Source organism: Bos indicus x Bos taurus, chromosome 18 (assembly GCF_003369695.1).
Source record: "Bos indicus x Bos taurus breed Angus x Brahman F1 hybrid chromosome 18, Bos_hybrid_MaternalHap_v2.0, whole genome shotgun sequence".
Classification (NCBI taxonomy): domain Eukaryota; kingdom Metazoa; phylum Chordata; class Mammalia; order Artiodactyla; family Bovidae; genus Bos; species Bos indicus x Bos taurus.
In genome coordinates, this window is record NC_040093.1 from 12,103,390 (window position 1) to 12,110,467 (window position 7,078).

The window sequence follows — 7,078 nt, forward strand, 5'->3', positions numbered from 1 at the left end:
GGTGGATGTGGAAAGTCTCTTGCTGGATATTCTCTCTAGAAGGTAGGCTGGGAGGCTTCTGAATCTCACCACACTTCCTTTGGGCTGAATTTCTCTGCCTAGAGTCAGAGAGCTTGCATGCTCACTCAGTCATGGCCGACTCTGTGAAACCATGGACTGCAGCCCGTGGATTGTAATGGAATTTTCCAGGCAAGAATACTGGAGTGGGTTTCCATTTGCTACTCCAGGGAATCTTCTAGACCCAGGAATCGAACCTGTGCCTCCTGTGCCTCCTGCACTGGTAGGTGGAGTGTTGCCACTGAGACACCTGGGAAGCCCAGAGTCAGAGAGATCTAGGTTTAACTAACTTGAGCCTCCTCCAGTTTCTGGCTGTGTAACTTTGTGCAAGAGATTTAACCTCTCTGTTTTTGAAGTCCACATCTGCAGAAAGTCAAGAGGTCATATTCCCTCCCTAAGGGGTTGCAATGAAGTTGGCTAGTGTGGAAGGCTTAACACAATGCCTGGCATACAGTAGGTGTCCATACTGTGTGCTGAGAGAGGAGCGGGTATTCCCTCCATCCTCTGCAGAATCTCCAGGGATCTTCGTCCTCGCTTTGTCCTCCACCTCGAGTCTGACCGGGTAAGTGGTGGTGGTGAGAGGTCCAGAGAGAAAAGGAGGGGTGGGGTTCTTCTAGCCGGGTCAGCCCTGTTGTTCTCTCATTTCCCAGCAGCGGGCGCTCTGATGAAGTTAGGATTACAACTCATCTCCATTGCGGTGACCGTAGCTAGCCCGGTCTGTGCAGATCTGACTGCACGCGGCTTTGGCTCTCTTAAATGAGACAGGATTCTCAATGTCTGTCTTAAAATTAAGAAATCTGGCAGAGTCACGGGCCTTTATATTCACTATATTTGTGGAAGAAAAGTGCCAACCATCCTCTTCTGATGGAGAGAGAAAACCGACAAGTATTTATTCCTTTTAATAATAGAGATGATGTTATCACCATGGCAACAAATGATCAAGGAAGACAACCAATCAGAACTGCAGGTTTCTCCCGGAGGTTATTTTTCTCAAGACATGGCAACAATTTTTAGGAGACTCTCAGAGACTCTTTTGTTCAACTTATCCTTCAAGGACAGTCTTAAATGAACAGACCAGGTTGGTGACAGGAACTCAGCCTCCAGGTTGCACAGGAAAACCAGATGGGTGCTCTCAGTTTGCTTGCTTATGGGATGGATCCTTTAGATGGTTTAATATGCAAAACAGCATCTCTGTGTGTAGCTGCAGGGGAGAAAGGACATCTTTGCCTCTTTTTTACATTTTAAACATTATTTTTATTAAAAATTTCAAATCACTTTTTCACACTCCCTTGGTTAATAGTTGGGGACTTGCATGTTAAAGAGCTGGTTCTGAATCTCTTGGGTTGACATCACAGAAAAAAGCAGCACCTTGATCTTGGACTCCTCAGTCTCCAGAAGTGTGAGAAAATATATGTCCGTTGTTAAAGCCACCCAATTGAGGGGATTTTGTCATGGAAGCCTAAGCAGACTAAAATATTGAGTTCCCTTCTTCTGCCCATAGTCTCAGTGGCCCACAGACTAACACACACCTCTCTTTCACCTCTGTCCCCTAAACACTCCTGAACAAGGGATTTTGTCCCAGATCAGTCTGAGTGGGTAGAGTTTGAGAAAAAGTTCTATTTTCCTAGAATTCTTCTCTGGTTGAGGCTTTGTCATAATAACCAGTCTTCATCTTACTCCCTTTCCAGCTGTGTTATGTACACAATAAAAATACACACACAGAAACTGAGCTCTGTACAGCTGCAGCTTCTCAACAGAAGCTCCTCTAAGTATTTTGAAGAGAGAAAATTTAATGCAGGAGATTTACTAGCAAGGTGTCCATAGGGTCAGAAAAGCCAGAGCCAGAAAGGATGGTGGGGGCAAAAAGAAGTAGCATATATCAGTCCTTTGTTCCTTTTTTATGGCTGAGTAATATTCCATTGTAGGGCTTCCCTGGTGGCTCAGTGGTAAAGAATCTGCCTGCAATGTCGGATGCAGTCTGTGGTGTCGTAAAGAGTCGGACATGACTTAGCGACTAAATAACAACAGCGTTGCATTCTATGGATATGCCGAACTTTGGATTTTTTAAAAATATTTACTTATTTGGCTTTGCTTGGCCTTAGTTGCGGCATATAGGAGCTTTTCGTTGCAGCAGGTGGGATCTAGTTCCCTGACCAGGGGTGGAACCCAGGCCTCCTGCTTTGGGAGCCCAGAGTCTTAGCCACTGGACCGCCAGGGAAGCCTCCTGCCATACTTTATTTGTTTATCTGTTGATGGCCATTTGGGCTGTTACTACCTTTTGGCCATCATGCATAAGGCTACAATGAACATAAGTATGCAAGTTTTTGTTTGAATACTTCAATATTTCTGTTCTTGGGTGATGAAAAATGCTCTAAAATCGATGGTGCTGATGGTTGTGCAGCTCAGGGAATGTACCCCAAGCCACTGACTAGTACACTTTCAAAGGGTGAGTTTTATGGTATGTGAATTATATATCAATTAAGCTGTTACAAAAACCCTGAAAACGCTCAAACTTAATTTTACATTTACCCACATACATTTATGATAGGAGGCAAAGCACACAAATTCTTCCTTCACAGGTCTGGACCTTTCATTCTCCAGGGCTTTGTCACAGCAGGATGCCCTTGTGTGTGTACCTGTGTGAGCTCAGTCGTGTCTGACCCTTTGCGACCCCGTGGACTGTAGCCCGCCAGGCTCCTCTGTCCCTGGGATTTCCCAGGCAAGAATACTGGAGTGGGTTACCGTTTTCTCCTCCAGGACATCTTCCCCACCCAGCGATGGAACTCGAGTATCTGGCATCTCCTGCATTGGCAGGCAGATTCTTCACCACTAGCGCCACCTGGGAAGCTCTTATGGTAGTTGCTTTTCTTACATGGCAGCTCAAGTCTCCAAGTGTTCTTGCCTGGAGAATCCCAGGGACGGGGAGCCTGGTGGGCTGCCGTCTATGGGGTCGCACAGAGTCGGATACAACTGAAGCGACTTAGCAGCAGCAGCAGCAGCAAGTCTCCAAGAGATCAAGATGGAACTGCTTGTCCTCTTAAAAGCTAGGTCCTGGACTGGCATAATGCCACTTCGGTCATATTCTGTTGGTCAAAGCAATCAGGTGTTCTGGCCCAATCAGTCTAAGATTACCAGGAATGAGTCTTTTGTATTATTTATTCAGTTCAGTTCAGTCGCTCAGTCGTGTCCGACTCTTTGCGACCCCATGAATTGCAGCACGCCAGGCCTCCCTGTCCATCACCAACTCCTGGAGTTCACTCAAACTCACGTCCATCGAGTCAGTGATGCCATCCAGCCATCTCATCCTCTGTCGTTCCCTTCTCTTCCTGCCCCCAATCCCTCCCAGCATCAGAATCTTTTCTAATGAGTCAACTCTTCGCATGAGGTGGCCAAAGTATTGGAGTTTCAGCTTTAGCATCAGTCCTTCCAAAGAACACCCAGGAATGATCTCCTTTAGAATGGACTGGTTGGATCTCCCTGCTGTCTAAGGGACTCTCAAGAGTCTTCTCCAACACCACAGTTCAAAAGCATCAATTCTTCGGCGCTCAGCTTTCTTCACAGTCCAACTTTCACATCCATACATGACCACTGGAAAAACCATAGCCTTGACTAGACGGACCTTTGTTGGCCAAGTAATGTCTCTGCTTTTGAATATGCTATCTAGGTTGGTCATAACTTTCCTTCCAAGGAGTAAGCGTCTTTTAATTTCATGGCTACAATCACCATCTGCAGGGATTTTGGAGCCCCCAAAAATAAAGTATGACACTGTTTCCACTGTTTCCCTATCTACTTGTTTTTGCTAAGTCACTTCAGTCGTGTCCGACTCTATGCGACCCCATAGAAGGCAGCCCACCAGGCTCCCCCTTCCCTGGGATTCTCCAGGCAAGAACACTGGAGTGGGTTGCCATTTCCTTCTCCAATGCATGAAAGTGAAAAGTGAAAGGGAAGTCACTCAGTCGCGTCCGACTTTTCGTGACCCCATGAACTGCAGCCCACCAGGCTCCTCTGTCCGTGGGATTTTTCCAGGCAAGAGTACTGGAGTGGGGTGCCATCGCCTTTTTAGGGCTACCATCACAGTGTCTACAACTTAAGTAAATACAATCCTGCTGTTCTCCCACTGACCACCAGATAGCGCACTGGATGTAATATTAATACTTGAGACTGGAGAAATATTTGGGGGTATAGCTCAGTGGTAGAGCGCATGCTTAGCATGCATGAGGCCCTGGGTTCAATCCCCAGTACCTCCATCTTTGTTTGTATTTTGTGCTTCCCTAGTGGCTCAGACGGTAAAGAATCTGCCCGCAATGCGGGAGACCCAGATTTCATTAGATCCCTGGGTTGGGAAGATCCCCTGGAGAAGGGAATGGCTACACACTCCAGTATTCTTACCTGGAAAATTCCATGGACAGGGGAGCCTGGCAGGTTACAGTCCACTGGGTTGAAAAGAGTCAGACAGGACTGAGTGACTAACACAACAGGTAGAAGAGCAGACACTGCTAAATGCTTCTGTTAATTTAGTTGAGATGAGACTTTTGATTTCTTTCTTTAAAAAAATTATTTATTTATTTAGTTTTGGCTGCACTGGGTCTTCATTGCTGTGCTCGGGCTGTCTCTAATTGTGGCGAGTCGGCTCTAGAGCGCAAGCTCAGTAGTTGTGGTATATGGGATCCTGCCAGATCAGGGATGGAACCCATTTTCCCTGCATTGGCAGACTGATTCTTAACCACTGCACCACCAGGGAGGTCTGAGTCTTTCAATTTCTTTATCTAAAAGCAAGTCTAGAAAAGACTTGGGCCTTTATTTCATAATGTTTGTGGAAAGATAGAAGTAATCTTTTCCTGGTTTGATAGAGAAGACCTACAGTTATTTATTCTTTAAAAAAAAAATACACAAAGGCTATTTAGTCTTGCTATCACCATGGCAACAAATAATCCAGGAAGACAGCCAATCAGAAACCTAGGCTTCTTTGAGAGGTTATTTTTCTTTGGAAATTGCAACAATTTCTATGAGAATCTCCAAGACCCCTATTCAAAATATCTTTCCCAGGACAGGCTTGAATGAACAGAGAACAGAGGAGGTTGGTAACAGAAAAATTCACTCAAGCCTTCTGGTTGTAAAGGAAAATAAGATGAATGTTTTGGGTTTATTTGCAATCTGTCGATTTATCGAAGCTGATTTGATTTACTGATTGATTTATTGTCTTTTGGCTATACCAGATGGCTTGTGGGGATATTGATTCCCCAACCAGTGTCCTTGATAGCGAAAGCACAGAGCCCTAACCGCTGGACTGCCAGGGAGTTCCCTTGCCTGAAGGTGATTCTTTAGAAGGATTTACGATGCAAAATAGAATCCCTCTCATTGAAAGTACAGGAGAGAAGGGACATCTTTATCTCTCTCGCTTTCTTTTAATGTTTAAAAATTATTTTTGCCCTGTGCATGAATTCACCTCGGTCATTAATAATGTTGATTGGATAATCTGACAATCACTTCTAACCTCTTCCCATGTATTGCTATGATACTATAATAGGTGATGGACAGGGAGGCCTGGCATGCTGCAGTCCGTGGGGTCACAAAGAGTTGGACAAGACTGAACTGAACTGATAATAGCTAAAAAGGTCAGCGCCACTGTTTTCCAGACCCACATGCAGCTACCGGTATGTGGTAACCTAGTTCTGGGCAATGAGTGTGCTGGAAGCTTTGGGGAATTATTTTTGCTGCTGGATAAAAGAGTAGAAGCATGAGAGGAAAAGACTCTGTCATCACCCCTACCTCCCTGCTTTTTTTCTGGTTGTATGAGAAGGTGATGTCTGGAGCTTGGCAGCCACTTTGTAACCTTAAGGCAACAAGGAGGAAGGCAAAAGCCCACAAGTGGAGGAATCGATTCTTGGTTCTCAGTAACACACTTGATTAAATCCGGAAGCCTCTTTCCTCCAAAATTTTAATTAAAAAGCTGAGAAATGTCCTTATTGTTTACGTGTGCTGTCAGTTTGGTTATCTGTAACTTGTAGCCAAGACACCCCAGGCTGAGCCATGTTCCTTTCCAGATTATGCTAGAGCAGGGCTCCCAAGCTCAAATATCCAGAGACCAGGTAGCTGATGTGAAAATGAAGCTACTACAACCTTATTTTCCTTTTATTTGCATAAACTTATAAAAGGAAGAAAAAAAGCACACATCTATTTCTTAATGCCAGGAGACTCCCCACTTTCTGGACAAAGTGAGTTAATCATAACAGGATCAGTGATGCTTTCATCAGGGAGTTAAGTATTTGCAGCCAGAGCAATGAGCTTTACTTCCTATTTTAAAAACATGCAATGGATAAATAAAATTTCCCACCCCCAACATTTAGAACATGCTTTGCAGGGTGAAGAGTTACATTCCAGAAGAGATCAACCGAAAACAGTGGGGTTAAAGTGGCCCCTGCTAGGCAATCTTCTCATTCATTCATTCATTTATCCATTCATTCAGCTAACACTTATCTTCTTCTCGGTGCCACACATAGTTCAAGGCGATGGGGACACAGCATCGAACAATCAGGCACTGGTTCCTGTTTGTTTGGATCTCACATTCTTGAAACCTAATTAGAACCTTTCCCCACCTGTCTGGGAAAGATTTGTGTCAACAGTCTCTCCAGGGGACTTCCCTGGTTGTCCGGTGGTTAAGACTCTGTGCTTCCAATGCAGGGGGTGTGGGTTCAATCCCTGGTCAGGGAACTAAGATCCTTTATGCCTCATGGTATGCCTCCCCCCCAAAAAATAAAACCACAACAGTCTTTCCAGGCCAAAGTTTCTGATTGTTATGTGCTGACTTGTGTCATTCCCCAAATTCGTATGTTGAAATCCTAACCCCAGCACCTCAAAATGTGACTGTATTTGGAGATAGGATGCTTAGAGAGGTGATTATGTTAAAATGAGCTTAAATTGGATTAACAGGTCCTAATCTGATAGGACTGGTGGTATAAGTCTTTGTTTTTCAGCCACCGAGGCTGTGGTGCTTTGTTCTGGCAGCCCAAGCAAACAAATA

At 44.8% G+C, this 7,078-nt stretch overlaps 1 non-coding gene across 1 annotated transcript; it reads left to right on the plus strand.

Annotated features, from left to right (window-relative positions):
• Nucleotides 1-4,232: 4,232 nt before the first annotated feature.
• On the plus strand, nt 4,233-4,304 carry TRNAA-AGC. The gene has a single exon. It is a non-coding gene; the product is annotated as a tRNA-Ala (tRNA).
• The last annotated feature ends 2,774 nt before the right edge of the window (nt 4,305-7,078 follow it).